Below are 20,568 nucleotides of genomic sequence, written 5' to 3' on the forward strand. Positions count from 1 at the left end.
CTATACTTCCTTTACTCTATAAAAGAAATGTAGTGCCCTAAAATGGTTATCAGTGAGAGCTGATACCTGTGAAAGGTGAGAGCATAGGCATTTATGCTCCATTTGAGTGTAAATATCTGATTCTACTTCAACAATTTCACACCCTTGAAACCTCTGTAGGAATTGGTCTTGTCAGACTCAAAAAAGTAGGGATATTGCTCCGTTGCAGGTAACATCTTTTGCTCCAATAATATAGATAAGTAGGTACTCAAATTGTTAGACTGTAACCTCACCTAGTCTGTGCGAGGCTGGTTGAAGGACATCATCTTTCTGCTACCTTCTTGTCTGATTGGTGTGGTTGTGTAGCATTCCAGCATATAACTGTGACTGTCAAACAAGGCATGTGCCTGAAGAAGGAGGATCCAAGCTGTGGCCTTTGCTCCAGAGAGTTTTAAGCTGTTGCTGGGAAGTGACTTCTTAAACACTGGCAATGGAACATAGTCCCAGGCAATAGTTGCTGCTTGGCTGAAATTCAACAGGGTGGATTCTACTAAGGATTCTACTAAAGCTGCTGTTTATATTACTGTAGTTAAACTGATATAATGGTATCAAGCTGAATAAAATCATATGGGGCTATGACTACTAAACTTGCTTGTGTTCAAGTTATAGATGAAGTTGAAGAAGTGCAATCAAGCTTAAGGGAAGGTCTGAACTCTTCTGTCTGGAGAAGATGTGTTTAGAAGCTACCACTGCAACTACTTAGATGCATATACACCCCTTTTAAACATTTGTTCACCTGTGAAAGCTTAACCTCCCCTTCTTCCTTTCCTCTTTCCCCCTTTCCATTGCTGCTCATTTCAGTAATCATCAGGTTAGCCTTTGATTCATTCTTTGGAATGACCTAAACCTAAGAAATAATGAGTTATACAATGTTACATATGGCTGGTGCAGTTCTCTTAATGTGCTGTCATCTCTGCAAAGAGACCCAAGAAATATGTTACTGTATGTAGTCATCTGTGGGCTTTTGATTTTTCTCATGAATAATGTAGCTGCTTGGATTACTGTTTCTCATAATAAATTAGTACAGCATCTGCTGAGGACCCTGACAAATCCCATCTCACTGGTCTTGGCTATGGAACACTGTTCTTGTTCTCCCTGTAGTACTTGTTGTATATGGAGCTATTGATTGACACCAGTGAAGCAAAGAAGGTCTCTGCTTTGCTCTGGGTATCTTCATAGGCAAACTCTAGACTTTGCTCCTCATTTTGTATCTGCTAGGCTTATATATCTGGTTGTGAATGCCTGTTTATATGAAGTCTTGCACTCTTGAGTTCTGCTGTCCACGTACCTGTGTAAAGGCCAACCTTAATCTCCAGTAGGCAGGGGAAAAATGAGAAAAAGCAAAAATTCTTGGGCTAGTTATGAACAGATGTGTGAAAATGGATCTTCAAGGGCAGACTAAAACACTTAAGAACCATAATGCTGTTTTGATACTTAGACAGCAAATTCAGACTAGAAAGCATAATGGAAAAAAAATTATAGACTTGAATTCTATCAGTCACTGTTCTGTTTTTCATAGCTCCAGCCTGGGAGGAATTATCTATAGCCTGCTATCCCAGTTTCTAAAGTACAAACCATACTTTATGCTCAGTCACTATGAAAATAGGAAGCGTTCTACATTGATGTGCAGCAAGTCTTCATGGCTGTATCTTGCTTTCACCTGCTAAATAAAAACAGATTGCATATCTTCTCCTTATTTTTGCTACATACATTAAGTTTTTCATGGCGTAAGTCACTATGTATTTAAAAATGAATAAAGATGATCCAGTCTTTTCCAATAATATTCAGTGCTCTCTATTCTCTAATTAAAAATAACTAAAATTAGTTTACAAGCCGAGTATAGTTAGTTCATAAAGGCATAAAAGATGACTATATCTGACTCTGCCTACTATGGCACTGTCAGATATAGTCATCTAACTGCTCTGGAGGTTGCTCTTGTAACATGCTTCTCAAAATTAGCAGACAACATCCTTATACTTCCTACTTTCTGACCTGTAAGTAATATTTACAGTTTTTAATACTGAGCAAGAACTAGATAAAAATGCAGCGTACTCTGATAGCAATAGAAATGTTTGGTTCTATATTAGCCATGCTGTTGGCATTCCTTTTTTTCTCGGCTATTAGTCTACACTGTTTTGAGAGGTAATTAAATTTTTCTGTGGTGGTCTCTTGAGTTTGTTGCCCAAACTTAAAGCTAGGGATTCCTTAGAATCACATCTGTCAATTCAATCTTGTCAATGGATTGGCTTGATCAGGGTAAAAATGACCCCACATTCAACTTTTCATAATATTTATGGTGTAAATTACCATTTGTCTCCCTCTCTGGAGGTCCAGTAGGACTTGTGTAGCTAAGGAAGAATAGTAGTTTCAGTTTTCCTAATCAGAAGCAATATAGCAGAGCAAGAAAAGTAGAATTAAAAACATATGTATCCATGCTGCGTATGTCAGTGACTTGTATGATTGAATTTCTCACACTTTTCTTTTTATCAAGTACTGTTTGGTGTTAGCGACCTGTGCAACAAGATGCATTGAAGACCGTGCATGCCCATGTAGTGCCAGCTTTCACTCTAGTCTTTCCAGATCCCAAATAATTTTCTACTGACTGATCGCAGTGGGGGATTGCAGTTGAACATGCTGACCATCTCTTTTTTCCATGCTGAAAGCAGCTCACAGAGCTCAGTTGTGTTTGAGATACGGTGAATTTAACTGACAGTAACAGGAACTTATTTTTCTGAGCCTGAAAGTTATGCAGTCATTATTGATTATTCCAGGTTTACATTGCCATCCAATGACTTGATGCTCGTTTTGCCATCTGAAATGCTTAGCATTCAGGTGTCAAAAAATTGAGATGACAAAGCAAAAATTGTCATGTGGAAGAACAAATTATGGAAGAATAGCAGAGGCACCAAGAATGCAATTACTGCAAAATGGAAATAATGTGATGGAACACTGGGAACATTGCTTTTAAACTTTTTTTTTTATTATTATTTTTTTTTTTAAAGGGACTGTTTATTTCCCATAGAGTGATGCAAATGTTCTGAGATTATGAATAACTGCACATATCCATATTATCTTCTGCTGATACTACATCCTATTTTAGGAAACCTTTCCAATCACCCTGCTGTGCATACATTTTTATTGCCATACTGGCAACTGTATACCCGTACAAATGCTATCAACAGCACTTTCTAATGGAGATGCTGTTTTAGTAAACACCAGAATTCAAGCAAAAAGTTCTTATCCCTAAGCAGTGTGAATCCACTCGTGAAATAAGAATGCAGTTAAACATTATGGAATTTGTAAAACTGGCTACAGCTCTGTAGGCATCCCCACCCTTTTTTAACCTTCCCCAGTGAGTATATTTTCTCCTTTATGGTTTTTAGTTTTTTCCTGTTTTCTCATTGTTGCCTTTTTCCATGTCTTCTGTTCATTTCCCCATCTGCCCCTTCCTTTATCCCTTTATTAATAAGGACTAGATCTTTGACAAATCAATGGTTTACTTGTAATAAACCTGTCTCTCTGGTTTACCTCTAATGCTTATCTCCTGCTTCAGGAAAACAGAGTGCCTAACTCAAAAGCCTGTTCTTTATGAAACTGTTGCTTGGTCTGAAGCATACATTTAAGAAGGCAGTCATTTGGCTAGAGCTTTTTTTTTTTTTTTTTTTTTACTCTTGAGTGGGTCAAGAAATCTAAAACTGCATTCACTACAGTGATTAATGATAAAAATCTCTTTGTAAATTTGATGCTTTATAGTGTAGCAACCTAACAAAGTATTGCATAAGATTTCTTAGTCTTCACTTATGACTTAACAGCAAGTCATTTCCATTTGTGTTAACTTTGTGTATATACTGGTATATCTACAACTGTTGTTGTCATGAATGACTCTCAAAAACTGCATTTTTTCTCATAGGGATACTGGAGAAGGGGAAGAAATTATATCAGAAGCCTGTATTAGTGTATTTGTTGTGGACACAATGATTTTTTTTTTTTTCAAAAGATTATGATCACAAATATTTTTCTTTAATTTGTTTTAATAAAGCTTTAATTTGTAGAAAAAAGTCACTTTAAAGAAAACCTGGAGTAAGGCAGTTCTTGGTTCCTAGAAAGGATTTGCATAAGGTACATCTCTTCCCTACTCTCCATGGAGTCATCTTCTGGTAGCAGACCTGTGGTTTAATACCTAAGTAGACTTAAGCAAGTATTATAATCTTTGGACTGTGCCATGCTCTCTGAAGCTTCCCAGCTTCATAGATCATAAAACCAAGTTCTCATGCATCAGTTACTGAAAGGAAATCTGAAGTGTTTTAGATATTAAAAGAGGATTTGTAAACAAGTTGAGGTACAAGTGACTGTAGCAGAACCTCAAATGGTGAATTTGATTTAATTTTAAACTTTAAGATAATACAATGCCATTACCCTTGTGTCATGAAAGCAAGTTAGAAGCACAGCAGTGTGACTGAAGAGTGGGATCTGCCTGAGCTAATTTTAGTCTGGAGTGCTTGGGCATAAGGGAGGTTGAACACTTGAAATGAGGGGATATCAGAAATAAAAAGGACTTCCAGAAATGTATTGCATATAGCAAGGATTCCACTGATGTTTTGGGTAGCACAGGTCTGTCTCCGAGGAAAGAGGGCCTGGACAGGTCTGGAATGAGACATTGTAAGTGCTGAAGTTGGCCGGGATACCGTCTTTTGGCATCAGAGCTGTAAATCTAATCAGTTGTGGCCTCCCGCAAAGCTCTCTCTGGATGCTCGTGTCTAGAGTGAGAACTGGACTTGCTCCATGTTCAGTTTGTGCCAACTCTGAAAGGCAAGCTGAGTGACGTACAGAGGAGAGGAATACAGGGGATAATGTCTGAAAGTAGTCTTATTAGCTACTCATAAACCTGATGATCAGGAATGAGGCAATTGCCTGCCTACATTTAGGGAAAGATTCTTACTTAATATTGTTGATATATTGATTAACTTATAAATTTCCATATTTTAATATTGTTCTTTTTTTTTTTTTTTTTTTTTTTTTTTTCTATACTGATGTTTCTGGACACATGAATACTTGGAACTGGTGCCTATGTGCTGGATGTGATGAAATCTGCTATGTTCAGATCCAGAAACTGAGTTTTATAGATTCCATCATGGGAGTTAAAGTTGGCTTAATGCTTGAGAGGGAAATGTTGCTTGAGTTTGTAGGAAGGGACAGTGATGTATTTAACCTGGCGGTTTTTATTCCCTGCAGCCCTTTGCAGATCACTGATATTTGGAGTGAAGTATGTCACAATGTAGTCTACAACAGTACTCCTGTTATCAGAGTGGAGGTCAGGCCAGAACATAGGCCAAGCAACATAAACACAAACATGTGCTCCTAGATGACTGCACTGTAGCCAAAGCATAGGAGAAACATAGGGTCAAGAGAGAGAATGGGATTAATGTACAGCTCGGTATTGCTAAGATTTGGGGTCAGGTTTAGAATTAGAATATCTCCATAAAAGCATCAGCTCAAATATCAGTAGTGGTCACAAAATCATGTCTATATTAGAAATTACTAGGAAAAGAACAGTGTGAAACAGAAAACAGTTGTGCTGCTGCCTAAACTGAAATCTTACCCATGCCTTGTATTTTTCTGTACAGATATGGTCCTTCTCTTCTTATTTTTTAAAAAAGAGAGTCAGACTGAAGGAAGCCACACTGGTTAAAAACTTATTCCCTTATTCAGAGGACAGTTACAAGAGGTATAAAATTAAGCAGTATGTATATTGTGAACAGCTAAGAGAAACTGAAGAAAATAAGAGGGAAACGACCAATAGTGAGCATAACTAAGGCCAGTAAGAAGCACTGAAATTTTAGAAATGGAAAGAATTTTAGCAGGTGTACTAGTCTAATGTGAGAAGGATGTGGTAAAATTTAGTGATGTTAAAAGATGAAAATTAGAGGTATATCTGTTATGTTATGTAACTGTATGATAGGAAATCAATAAAATAATTTCCAGTAATAGATAATCAAGGGGCTGCTCTTTAATATCTCCTAAATTTAGACATTTTAAATTGGCATGCCCAGGTAATTAGTTTCCACAGAGCTGTCCAATGAGCCTTATGGATCATTAATGTTGATTTTTGATAAGCTTTGAAATATTGGAAAAAGAGAACAAAAATGGCTAATATGCCAACATTCAAAGATGGTAAAAGGCATGACCTGGATAATTACATGTCTGTCAGTTTGACATAACTTCTGGGCAAAATAATAAGGGACCTAATTAATAATGAATTAAAGAAATGTTGTATAATTAGTGCCAATCAACATGAGTCATAAGGAAATCAGACCATGTCAAGCTAGCTTGACATGTTTTTGATGAAATTAGTAGTAGTGGTTGATAAAACTAAAAGTGTTAATGTAATGCCCTCTGATTTTTGTGAATATTAGACTTGGTAGTACTCCATGATTTTTTGATTCAGAAGTGAAAGTCTTGTGTAATCCACCAACCAGCTGTACTCACATGGATTATGTGTATTAAAGAGTAGCCATTATCTAGGTGTGAAAACCTCAGTGTAAAATGAGGATAATTGCTGAAATTATTTATTTCTCTTGGACTCTTGATGGCATCTGTTCTCAACTGTGTTGCACTTAGCTTCTTATCAGTGTCATAAGGCAACATGTAATAACTACAGATGGTTTGAGGATTGAAAGACTGAGGGACTTTTAAGTAAGGCAGAGGATTCATTGGTGATACTGCTCACTGCCTCTTGCCCAGCCAAAGCTGGCACAAAGCTGTATGTCTCAGTGTGATGAAAAGTAAACCAAAAATAAATTCTGTCCGTATCTGTAGAAAAAAGAAGCATTTATTTGAGGGGATACCTGTAACAACCTGAGTTATGTTTTATCCCAGGTGAATAGCAGGCAATGGCAAATATTAACTATTACATTTGTCTGGATTTTTTTTTTATTTTGATGATCAGATCATTATAAGTTTACAATTCAGTTCTGTCTTGAATAACGTTTGTGAGCTTTGGAAGAATAAATAGCGCTGTATTGCATAGGCACATCTTTCTGAATTTTTCATGAGTTCACCTGTTACTTGAATACTGAGCCCAGTTTGAGGTCTGTGGTTCATTAACTAATGGGGATAAATTAGAAAAAGTTTTGAGAAAGCCATGGCACAAATTACAAGAGTAGAAAACGTGTTGTGTAGTGAAAGATTTAACAAGCTTCATCTTTGCACTTCCTCATAAATGAGGTTAAGGGCTGACTTGATCAGGGTCTACCAGTACACATACAGGGAAGAAAGCTTTGATAATTGGGTCTGTAGTCTGGCTGAAAAAAAGTAAGATCTAATTGCTGGAAGATATAGAAAGGCAGATTCAGTCATGAGTGTCTCTTACCAAGGTCTGTAAGATTCTGCAGCATTGCTGATTCTATTTTTAGTGTTGGTAGCTTCTGAAATGTGTATTAATTGAAACAATGGTGATACCTGGAAACCACTATGGACTGTGTAATAAAGGTAATTAGATCATTGCAATGGTCCATGCTCAATCTGTAGTAATTAAATGCATATTAGGTCAAAGAGACTGGTTCTATTGAACATGGTGCTGTTAGAAATATATTCCAAACCTTCTTCTGAATAAGGTACAGAAAGGACTTGAACTTTGTTTTCCCACAAAAATACTCTACTTGTCTGAGGGATGGTGACTTGAACTCTGCTTTTGCAAAAGAAAGACCAGATCTCAAATCTTGATGTTTATCATTGCCAAGGAACTGTCATCATGTCAGTGCCTAACAAAGCCAGCCAAGTTAGAATGAAATAGTTAGCTCTAGAAGGTGGACAGACAGGTGGATTTCCTCTCTGCTCCCACTTTTTTTTTTTTTTTTTTTTTAGTTAAGATTACATATGAAACCTGTATTACTTTTTGCAATGAAAATGAAAAAGTGATTCCAATTAAACTTTGAAAACTGGGGCTTTACTCTTATTTTTGATGATTCTGCTTTTGTGGTGTTCTTTACAATATACCTGCTACTGGAATTAAGGGCTTATGCTTTTTCTAAGCTTTGCTTACCAGCTTGAATGGCACTCTATATTAATGTCTTAGATTTTCTATGGTTTTGATGAAGTAGCTAGTATTCAGCATCTCCATATGTGTTGAACAGTAGCATCATCTTCAGAACAGTCATGGAATGATTGATATTCATGCCAATTAGCATAAATTATTAATTTAATTAAGGCATTTTGGGAAGGCCTAAGATAATAGTAGGAGAACATGTACATATGAGTGAAACTATCCTTATTAATGCTAAGAGCAATTGGAAGGTTTAAGTATATTAAAAAAAAAAAAAAACAACTCAGTGATCTGCATTAGAAATAAAAATACCAGAAATAATCAAAATAGGACACATTAAATATTTAATGATTGTGAAGGATATCATACATACATTTATACTAAGTGATAATGAAATATATTCTGTTCCAACAGTAAATGGAAGGGATGATAGACAACCTCCAGACAAAGATTTTCAGACTTGCAGGTCTGGGTAATGGTATTAAACATTTTAAAAACAATTGTTCCACGAGCTTTCCACGTTGCTTGTGTTGCCTGATCTAACTTTGCCTCTTGGAACACAAGTGAGTCTTAAAAAAAACTGGAAGAGAGCTAATTTAATGAGTAAATTAGTTCAGAGCATCTTGCTGCTCTCTTATTGTGTTCTACTTCATGATTAGGAAGTGATTAGCATCCGGCACTTCACTCTGTGAAGGCTTTCATATACTGTACCCTGTAAGTTTTCTGTTGATAAGATGCAGAAATTGATTTTATTTATTTATTTATTTATTTATTTATTTATTTATTTATTTTACTCCTTACACAGCAGTTCTTACATCTTAAAAGTATGATTAGCTGCAGTAAATTTAATAGTGTAGCATTAACCACATAGCTATCACGTGCAGAAATAAAATAGCTGAGAGGGAATTCTATTTACATACAAGGGAAGACATTCATCTTCTTGGATTTCATGTAAACTGGGAGATTAGACCTGGTTGTTCACTGTGTCCTCTAGATCCTCACACATTGCTTTCCAGGGTGCAGTTCCAGTACAATAGATTTGTTCTGTCCCTGAATGCATGACCTTGCATTTGATTATATGAAGCTTCATTGAGCTAAGATGGGCTCAGCTGAGTGGTACAGATCATTCTGTAAGCAGTTCTATCCCTGTCACTTCTACTCTACAAATATTTTCATAATTGCACATGGTTTTATATTTGTTTCCTATTCTGGATAACAATTTTACTTGCTGTCAGGCCTTGCCTAATGAGAAATACCCTTATTTGACAAGGATTTCCTCATTTCTAACTATTTTTTGATATCTGGCTAGCTAGTTCTAATTTCATCTAATTATAGCAATAAATACAACAATAGCATAAAACGTTTCCTGATGTGCACCAAATATCTTACTGGCCTTACATCTTTAATAGTATGAATTCTTCCTTGTGTCATTTAGTCTTTAAGTTTTGACTAACTTATGCAAAAAACTTTCCTCATTCCCTATTCTTTACCTTTTTATTTATTTTTTTTGCTATGATCATATACATCAATAGTTTGTGTAGTTATTTGTGACTGTGATCTGTTATTCCTTCTTAAAGCAAGATTTTATTCAGAGTCCTTAGCTGACTGAAAAGAATGGAATTTCAGAAGAAAAATAATTTCTTTTCCTGTATTTTGTTTTCTTTTAAAATATTGGTGCGTGTGTGTTTGTGGAGGTGAGGGAAATCCCCAAACCAGGATTTTTCTTTAAATTCCTGACAACTGAAACTCTCTGTAATACTTTAAGTTTTTTGTTTGTTTGTTTGTGTTTGTTTTGTTTTTTCCTAACACTCCTCATGCTTCTAACACAAATCCTCATGCTTCCTATATAGTAGAGATCAAAAGATCCACACTTGGCAGATTTCACTTAACAAGGGTGGAGCCAAGAGACCTTGTGGAATAGGCTCAGCTACCTGGATTCAATGTTTTAAGGTCAATTGCTCCTTATCACTAATAGAAATAACCTGACAACGGGCTTAGTGGTTAGAGTTGACCTCATGAATTAATTACAACAGGTGCACAAGGGTCATATTTCTGTTAGTCATTCTGTGAGGAAATTCAGTACAGATCCTGTTAAAAAGTAATAATAATAATAAAAAAATGACCTTAGAGAAAAAATTGCTATCATAGATTTTCATCTGTCTAATCATGATAGATAAAGAATACAGCAATCAGAATTACTTTTCTTGACATTAATGTTACTTGAATTTGCTTTTCTGAGATCTCTTGTTTATGCAGGGCTTTTCAAAATCAAGCCCCATGACCTCTGACTACAGTATTTACTTTGGCTGCATATAAACTATGATGTATAAATGCCAGGATCCGGATCCTCATTCACTAGTCAGGTCAAGGACTGGGCTGAAAGTTTTGGCTTTAATCTGGTTCCATGCCTACATTGCTGTAGGTCATGGGAAGAAGATTGGTTGGCTTGGGGAGCTTATGTACACGTGGCTTTTAGGCTGCAGCCAAAGTGCAGTGTGTCGTCCCCCCGCCCCCCGCCCAAGAAAAAAAAAAAAGACATTGTGGCATAGAGGTATAATTTCAGTTCACACCAGAAAACATTAATCTCACTGAAGTACAGTGGTACTGTTAAGCCCCACAAAGTGCCAAAAAAAACTGCCAAAAAGTAATGTATTTACAAGTTGGTTTTGCATGTTGGCATTATTTACTTGTCTGGTTTTGCATGCAGAGCTTGATCTATCTGGAGGGAATATGTAACGCTGTACAAGTTTGTTTGGCTGCAAGACTGACAAAATGACTTTAAAATTTTGAACTGTTTGTATAGAAGCAAAATACAGAAGAGTACACTATCCCCAAGGGATATGTAGAAACTACCTGTTACTTCTCAGGTTTAAAGTTTTCCCTTAAAAGGTGTAAAAATCTGTTAAGGTATAAGAAAAGGTGTAATCAGCTGTCTGAGTACAATTCTTACGTATACATGAACATTTTCCTCTCCTATTTCCAATTCGAAGTGCAACATTTTTCATCATAATCTTAGATCAGGATTCTGATTCTAATAATGGGTCCTAGTGTAAATTTCCAGAGAAGAGAGAAGCAAACCGGTCCTGACTGCTTTGAATGAGATGGAGATAGCATACAAATGTAAATGAAGAAAATAAACCTGTAGGAATGTTTTCAAATAACTGTTATTGTTCAAAAGCTTTAAATTGGTTGAATCTTTGAAAGTTAATTAATGTAAATTCAGGTTGCATCACTAAATTTGAAGTAGTAAGATAGACTTGCATCACTGTAGAGCTTCAGTCACAGTTTAAATTGGCACTGCCTCTAACTTCACAAGAATGAAAGAGAAAAGCACATCTTTCTACCTTGTCAGCTGCTGGCAGACTTAGAAAAAAAAAAAGTTGTTAAAATTAAAAAGTAATGTTTATTTTTTATTTTTTATTTTTATTATTATTATTATTTTTAGGATATTTCACTGAATATGTAATAGTTAGTAGTAACCAGGCTACATATGAAAGGGAAGATGAAACAGTAGAAGGTACTTGCATGGCCTTAATTTACATGGCAATTGATAACAACCACAATCTGCAGTGATTTATAAGTGCCTTACACCATTCACCCTTGAGACAGAAAAATGGGATTCCCATATTATTTAAGGGGAGTGCAATCCCTCTCAAAATATGAGTCTGGGGTACACTACTGAGTACTGAAAATCTTAAGACTAGGCAGCACCAAACTCAACTGAGAAGGGAGGATGAGTCTCTTTGGATCTTCATGTAACAGAAAGGAAACTCAGATTTTAGCCCCAAGCAACCATTTTTAGAGACAGGCTGGGAACTGTTTCTTTTTAACCCAGGGTCCAGATCAGCATCTTCAAAGCTAAAGAAATGGTTGACTGCTCTGTTGAATTGTGTCCCAGGCGGAAAAACTCATATTCCTATTAACATGAAGAGCTTAATGTCTTGTTTCTGTCCTAAGGATGAGTTTTGGATTTAAATGTATCCCCTCCAAGAGGAACAACTACCTTTACTTTGTGAGGCTCATATTCTGCATAGGAGATTTGTAACTTCAGAGTTCATAATGTCTTGTCTCGATGAAGGGAGGAGGTTGCAGGTGTATAAAAGGGCAAGACAACTTCCAAAAATACATTGTATTGCCACAGAACTACTTTAATGTTTTCCTGCCAGTGCAAAAACTCCTTTGCAAGCCACCACAGATTAGACATTAAGGCTAAAAAGTGTGGAATGCTTTGTTTAACATTTTTCTGCATACTTCCAATTTTATGTGGTGGTCAAGCTGAGAAGACAGCTAGAGATCCTAAGTGTGGCATAGGATATGTTGTGCACCAGAGAACTTTCTCCCCATAAGACTCTAGTTTAGGAATTACGTACTCTGTGGTGACCTGACTTTTAAAGTTCCTTCAAAATATTCCTAGTGTTATGTGTTAAATCACACTGCCTTAATCCAGAACTTTTTTAGCCACTGTTATTGACTAGAATTTTTTTTTAACCATAAATAGTCAAACCAAAGATCTGGGACAGGCAAACATTCTAACAACTTGGCTGCTGTTCCTCTTGCTGTTATGACTGAGGTAGAAACACTACCAATATTTTTTGGACTCTAAATCCAACTCTCTCCCTTTTTTTCCCCACTTTTCCTTTTGTCTGTCTTTAGTTCTAGGGATTCAGCTCACTGGCTGTTGTCAGATCAAGTCTACAAATTAATATATTCTTTTTCTTTCTGTATAGGAAAAGTAATTGTTTGCATTAACAGGGATTACTGGTCTTGGAGCCAGGCATGTGGTCTTTGTACTAAAATTTTGTAACTACCATGTTCCTTTTGGATCCTGCTTTAATTTTTCAAATATGGTCTTGTGTTAAGAAAAGTATAGAATCTTCTGTTTTTCACCTTCTTTTTGAGTAATTGATATCAATTAAAAAGTGGAACTGGAATGCATGTAACAAAACTATTATGAGTTCAACCTGCTTGTATTCTTAGTTTTTTTTATTATTATTATTTATTTATCTGCTTCTTAATTTCTGTACAGTCTCTACTTAGTTATATAACAAAATCCTCATTTTGTGTATACAGAGACCTGTAAAATATTTTTTACAAATATATGGATTTAATTCCATGTGGGTAAATCTTAATTTAGTTACAAAATGAGTGTGATGCAGTGTTTCCTCCATTAGGAAGGATGGGGGAAAGAGCCTTAATTCATTAAAGTAAAAGTATATGTAGGTGTAGTAAAGAGTACAGTAAAAGCTGGAAAACAAAACTACTAAATACCTGCCCGCCCCCCGCCCAGTTAATTTGCCCGCGAAGCCAAGTCCAGTTGTCAGCTCATCATGCTGGTACTATCTGAAGTGTTTCATGCATCATTCATTATAGCAGGTGGAAAAACACTGAAATGCAGTTCACTTCAGCAGTAAGATCCTTTAGGACTGTTTGGTTAAGTGACGTAATGGCTTATTCTTAATGTTCTTTTATCTTGAGACCTAGTAAATCAAAATGACCAAAAAAAATTTCAAATTCTTTTTGGCAGCAGGTCAACTGTAAAGTATTTTCTGTCCAACTTGATTACTTTTGAATACAAAATAGCAAGAAAAATATGTCTGCACCTTTGATCCTAGAAGATGTATATATCTGTAAGTCTTCCATATAACCAATCTGTGGCTTTTTCCAATGGGAACAAAGACAAAAGCATTTTAAAATCATATAATCCATACCTCATCTGCTCCATCTTGCCAGCACTTAAGTCATGCCATAAGCCACTGATAAGAGACAAAAGCAGAAGCAAAGGAGAATTAAAGGCAGGGGGATTCACTGGGAAGGGTAGAGTAGTAGTGGAAAAAAGCAAAAGCTAGTGAGGAAAAGAGGGGAGATTCAGAGGCAGCAAGCTTTTGGTCTAAGTTATTTGGTCTGATTTTTTTTTTTCCTAATATAAGAAATATCTATACATGTTGCATGAAGGAATTTTCTGAAAACATTCAATGCCAAGTATGAATACAGGAACTTGCAAACTCTATTTAAAAACAGAATGCCTTAGAAGGATAATTGTATTCATTCTCCATAAGTCTTTTAAATTATGTTACCAGAGGAGATAAATGAACAATCAGGATGAACATTTTATGTAAATAGCAGTTGCCTAGAAAAAAAAAAATAAAATCCTTTCTTAGGTAAATTGCAGTTATGTGCAAATAGAGAGAACGTGGCAAGTTCAAGAATAGTCTGTCTTGTGCTCTGATCAAGGAAATCAGATGACTAGTTGCTCTCTGTAAGTCTCTAGTATAACTATATGTGCACCAAAACACTAAATGGAAGTTTGACAAAAGGAACTGAATGTAGGCAAAACATATGTAAGGTGAAAACAGCAAGTATGTGTTAAGCTGCCAATTTCTGTTTATTATTAGCCATGCAAAATAAAACCTATTTATTAGCATTCTGTGGTCTTCCTGTTGAGAACAGTAAATGCGAGATCTGATCCAGAGCCTGACTATAAGACTGCTTCTCTTCTCTTGTACCCCTCTCCCTTAAGACAAAAAACATCTTCATATGATATCAAAGGAAGCTCCTTATATTTAAACAAACAAACAAACAAAAACCCCAACCAAACAAAACCAAACAAAAAAATAATTTATTTGAAGTATTTCCTCGGTGCCTATGTTTTGCATTCTACCATCTATTTTAAATGTATTTGCTGTTTTGTAATAATGAAAGCTTCAGTAGAATGTTTACCAATGAATTTGCCAAAAGAAAACAAAACAAAAAACAAAAAACAAACAAAGGGAATATTGCTTTTGCAGTGGGTATCTAATTGTTGAATGCTCCATTGCTCAGTCCTTCTACTCCTGGAGCAGGTAATATTGGTCCATGACCAAAACAGAATTTTAGCTAAACTGTGATATGAATGTGATTAAAATTTTGGCCTAGAGGGACATGCAGTGGTCTTGGAGAGAAATCATGGTTTTGCATCTTCTGTGTGCTGGTATATGTGTGCTAATATATGACCTGCAAGACTAAGGCATGCTGGGATGTCCACATGTTTTTCACAGCTGGGGCAATTTCCGGAAACCTGTCATATGAGGTCAGAGAGCACTGTGGATTGAATAGGTGAGAAATGTCAGTCTGTCACTCAGTTGTTAGTGTACTAAGTGGGAAGAAAAAGATGGTGACTGTGTGGAGATCTATTACAATCTCATAGCTGTCTTCCTTAGCTTGCTTTAGGCATATTGTAGGTAACAATGCTCACAGCCTTGTTATCGGTGATGTATAGCCTAATAGATAAGGGGGGAAGAAATGGGATAACTGGCCTGTTAAGGGAGGAAGTTAACATGATGAGGTGTTGGCAAAAACATATATATATATATATTATTGTCCTCATTACATGTGATTGAAGCATATTTACTATTTCCAGTGAATGCATTAAAGATGTTTCAAATGTAATTTTTTTATTTTTATTTTTTTCCCTAACAAGTAAAAAGTAAATGCAGAGAGAGAATGACTACTTTTCTGTCCTCTAGGTCCTCTCTTGGCCTTTGAGTTCCCAGGAAATTTGTGAATGCTGAGGAGATTGCACTGGTCACTTCCTAGGGTCAAGCCAACATGGTCTAAGGACATTCATCCTATTTCCTTTACAAAGAACTTGCAATCTGTTCTTTCCATACTCTAACTTGCATCTCTGTCTTCTTTGTAACGCAGTTCTAATATAAATATGTGGTCACAATTTCTTTGCTTAGTTCTTTGCAAAAGAAGAAAATGAGTAGTTTCTTCAGACTTTCTGTTCTCTGCTTGTGGTGCTTTTACCTTGCTAGGCAGCTGAACTCCACCACAACCACTCTCTCACTCTCCCTACTCAGAAGAGGAGGGGAAGAAGAAAAGGAAAGAAACAACTCGCGGGTTGAGATAAGGATAATTTAATTAAAGGAAAAATAATTATTAAGGGAAAATTATTATTCACTAATAATAAGTATTATAATATATTATTATATAACATATTATTATTCATTAATAATACTAAAGGGAAAGGGGAAAAGGGGAAACAAAACAAAATGAAAGGCTTTGTGGAAGTGCAGAGGAAATAAATTACTCTCTACTTCCCACCAACAAGTGATGCTTGTCCATGTCCTTGAAGCAGGACCTCAACACACATAGCCGTTGTTCAGGAGGACAGACATTGTTTTCATGATGAAAGCCCACCCCTCCTCTCTTCTTCCTTTTTCCACCTTTTATTGCTGACTGTGACATTACATGGTATGGGATATCCCTTTGGTTGGTTTAGGTCAGCTTCCCTGGGGATGTCCCCTCCCCACCTCTTGCCCACCCCCAGCCTGCTGGCTCTGGGGGGTTAGAGGGAGTCCTCATGAGGTGCCAGCACTTCTCAGCAGCAGACACAACACCGTTGTGATACCACTGCTGTTCTAGCTACAAGTGCAGAGCACAGCACTTTGTGGGCTGCTGCAGGGAAAGTTAACTCCATCCCAGCCAGACCCAGTACACTGCTAGATCCTGCTTTTTCTACCTGTTAATGAGTCTAACTATACTTGTAATTTTTTTCAAGTATAGCTGTAAACTGATTGTTGCTTTTAACATTTGTTGTTAAAAATGCTGCTTTGTGCATTATCTTTCTGATACTCTTGACATACTTGTGCTATATTCATTTTTTTTCGGTATGTACCCCTAGTAACATGTCCTGTGTAAATCCCTTTATGGGGCAGACTTATTTCTACAATCACTGTATCTGTACCAAAATCTCTTATTGACATCTTCATGCAATGTGGCCATTCTTGCTCAGGTATAAAATGTTTCTTGTAGACTTATTCTAATGCTTTCTTATTCTAAAATTATTTTGAAACCAATATTTGTTCCAACCTTATATTCTAACCTGCCTCCATGTAAGTTTACTTGGTTTAGGTGGAATGAAACAATGTATTAGCATGGCCTCTTACAGACATGCTCATTCAAAGATGCACTTTGTGAATAGAAGTCACACTTGCTTTAATCTTCTCCCTGTGTGATGGGTATAGGTGCTGTGTTGGTTTCACATTGGTAGGCAGCTCAGCACTACTACACTGCTCTCTCACTCCCCTCCTCAGAAAGACAAGGGTGAAAATACAATGGGGGTGGTGGTGGGAGGAAAGCTCAAGGGCTGAGATAAGGACAGGGAGATCACTTGCCAATTACTGTCATAAGTAAAACAGGCTCATTGTAGGGGTTTAATATCCTTCATTGCAAACTGCTAACAGACTACAGCAGTGAGAACTAAAAGCAAACCAAAACCACCTTCCCCCATATCCTACTCTTTTACCTCCTGAAGAGCTGAACGGGGGAACGGAGGCTGTGGTCAGTCCCTAAAGCTTCATCACCACCACTCCTTCATGGTCATTCTCTGACCCTGCTCCACATGGGGCCCCTCCCAATCTGATCCCACATGGGCTGCCCACAGACAGCAGCTCTTCAAGCACTGCTCCCACACGGCTCTGTACCACGGGGTCTATCCCCCAGGAGCAAACTGCTCCAGCACGGGTCCCCCACAGGCGGCAGCTCCCCCCAGACCCCTGCTCCTGCGTGGGCTCCTCTCCACGGGCTGCAGCTCCGGCCCGGGGCCTGCTCCTGCGGGGGCTCTCCATGGGCCGCAGCCTCCTCCAGGCCACATCCACCTGCTCCACCGGGGGCTCCTCCACGGGCTGCAGCGTGGAGATCTGCTCCTGTGGGACCCATGGGCTGCAGGGGGACAGCCTGCTCCACAAGCCCCTGGTGATATCTTGTGATATCTTGTCATATCTTTTCATATCTTGTGATGCCTGCCTTGAGCACCTCCTGCCCTCCTTCTGCACTGACCTTGGGGGCTACAGGACTGATTCTCACTCCTCTCTCCCAATTGCTGTTACCCTGCAGTTTCTTTCCCTTTCTTAAATCTGCTCTCCCAGAGGCCCAACCAGCATCACTCCCTGGCTCAGTTCTGACCAGCAGCAGGTCCCTTAGGAGCCAGCTGGAGCTGGCTCTGATCTGACATGGGGCAGCTGCTGGGCTCTGCTCACAGAGCCCACTCCTGCAGCCCTACTCTGATACCAAACCCTTGCCGTGTAAACCCAGTACAGGGCCTTAATCCTCAAAGGATATTAGCTTTCTAGTTCTCACTGAATTTAGCTGGCTATTTAGGCATTTACAATTATAAATAATTTCCATCACAAATACAAAAGCCAAACAGACTCAAAAGTGTCAAGGACCAGTCATCAATTCTTTTTGTCCAGTCATCAGTCATCATTCTTTGTGCCCAAAGAAGGGCAATGAAGCTGGAGAAGGGTCTGGAGAACAAGTCTTATGAGGACTGGCTGAGGGAGATGAGGTTTAGCTTGGAAAAAAGAAGGCTCAGGGAAGACCTTATTGTACTTTACAATTACCTTAAAGGAGGTTGTAACAAGGTGGGGCTCTTTTCCCAAGCACCAAGTGATAAGATGAGGCGAAATTGCCTCACATTGTGCCAGGAGAGGTTTAGGTTGGATATTAGGAGAAATTTCTTTACTAGGAGGGTTGTGTGGCATTGGAATAAGCTGCTCGGTGAAGTGGTTGAGTCACCATCCTTGGAGGTCTTCAAGAGCTTAGTAGCATGGTTTAGTTGTGGAATTGTCAGTACTAGGTTAAAGGTTGGTCTAAATTGTCTTAAAGGACTTTTCCAACCTGAATGATTCTATGTTTTTATGATCAACTTTCACCACAAGTCACTTATCAATTTTTAAAGATGCTTTATAATTTAAGTTCCATTGACTGCAATTGATTTTAGATACCTGTCTATGCTGAAGAACCTCTCAACTTTATCTCAGCTTTATTTATGCACAGGTTGTTAAATTATTATTATTATTATTATTATTATTTTAAATGTGAATTCTTTGCTTTATTTATGCAGTCCTTACTTGAAAGTTGACTTCCTACCTAGATGCACAAAAACTGTGGCAGTGTTGAATGCAGTGCTGAACTCTTACGAAAATGTCACTAAGTGTCCTTGTTGGCTGTAGCTAACACAAAAAGTATTTTTGTATACATCTACTATAATTACAGTGGTTGTAAAAACCTTTTATATCATGTGCCCTTAAAATCTAATAAACTTACCTGATACTGAAAATGCTACTTACATCACATTGTGAACCCTTTATAGAGAGCTTTAATTCAGCCATGTCAAGCATATTATAGTCTCTAGCAATGACAGATGGCTAGATCATTCATATTTGACAAGACCTCTTTAGTTATGCTAAACTGAATTTTGATTCTTGAGAGGCAGTATCAGTATTACTGTATTAATTTATTAGACAAGGATAAATTTAATTTTTTATTTTTGTGCAGTTATTTAAAATTTAAAATGATAAAGTCCAAACAAATTAAATTTTAGTGATCACTCTCCAGATGCATAAAAATCTCATAAAATAGTTAGGAAGAACATTTGGATCTTTTATAACAAGTTAACCTCTATATACATGATCAGTTTTCATATCATTGTATCCCCCCATTGGCACTAGGATACCAAAACTTAAGCTGTGCTCAAAGTTAATGCCATCAGAAAAACTGATTTCACACAGTACTACAGGCACTGGAATTTTCCTTCCATACTATACTCCTATTAAAGCATAATGAGGTTATATCAGAGCATATACCTTCTTCCATTGGGAACTGTAGTAAATGTTGAAAATCACAGATGAAAGGTATGCAAGAATAGTGTTAGCTCTGTGCATAAAATAGAAAATGAACAGAAAATGAAGTAACAATAATTTAAAGGATGGAATTAGTATAAAATTGTGTACGTTAAAATCCAGACAGGCAAATACTCTATTTTTTACCTAACATTTCCATGCACCTGACCTTGTTTTTAAACAATTGATGTCTCTTAAGACTATAAAATCTTTGGGCAGAAGAAATGTGGTACAGTGGCTTTCACTGTGATAATTTTATTCCAATTAGAAAAAAAAAAACAAAAACAAAAAAAAAAACACCACACACACACAAAAAACAAAACAAAAAATCTTTTAGAGTCTAAAAAGCTGGATCTAAGACAATGATAAAAAAAAAAAAAAAAAAAAAAGGGTGAACAGCTGAAGGTTTCCAGTAAAACATCCATCTCAGAGCAAAACCAACTAGATCATTTTATTCAGTGCCATGATCCCTGTCTGCATACTATGCCAAAATTTGTGTAAGTACTGGCTTCTATTTCCTGGCCAAGTACCACTGAAGAACATCTGTTGCCAACTTGGATGATTATAGAATGTCAGGTACTGCCAGGAGGACTTCACTGATATCCATCTTTTGTTTATCTGCCTCGAACCTTTTAGACTTGATCCCATCCCTCCTTTTTCAGTTGACTTACATCGCAATGAGTTGGTTACCTTGTTCTTAAGCCCCATATCATGCTCTCATTCATATTTCTTCCAAGCTGAATAGTCACAGTCTATTTAATTCTGTTTCATGCAGATTTTTTTTCTGTATTTCTGACCCATGCTACTGTGCAACACCTTGCAACA

At 37.1% G+C, this 20,568-nt stretch overlaps 1 long non-coding RNA gene across 1 annotated transcript; it reads right to left on the reverse strand.

The window, feature by feature from the left end:
* Nucleotides 1–673: 673 nt before the first annotated feature.
* LOC118162387 lies at nucleotides 674–19,718 on the reverse strand. The gene is made up of 4 exons (XR_004748432.1): nucleotides 19,708–19,718; nucleotides 18,865–18,871; nucleotides 1,910–1,914; nucleotides 674–807 (listed from the first exon to the last, which is right to left on the reverse strand). It is a non-coding gene; the product is annotated as an uncharacterized LOC118162387 (long non-coding RNA).
* Nucleotides 19,719–20,568: the final 850 nt, after the last annotated feature.

This window comes from Oxyura jamaicensis, chromosome 2 (genome assembly GCF_011077185.1).
Source record: "Oxyura jamaicensis isolate SHBP4307 breed ruddy duck chromosome 2, BPBGC_Ojam_1.0, whole genome shotgun sequence".
NCBI lineage: Eukaryota > Metazoa > Chordata > Aves > Anseriformes > Anatidae > Oxyura > Oxyura jamaicensis.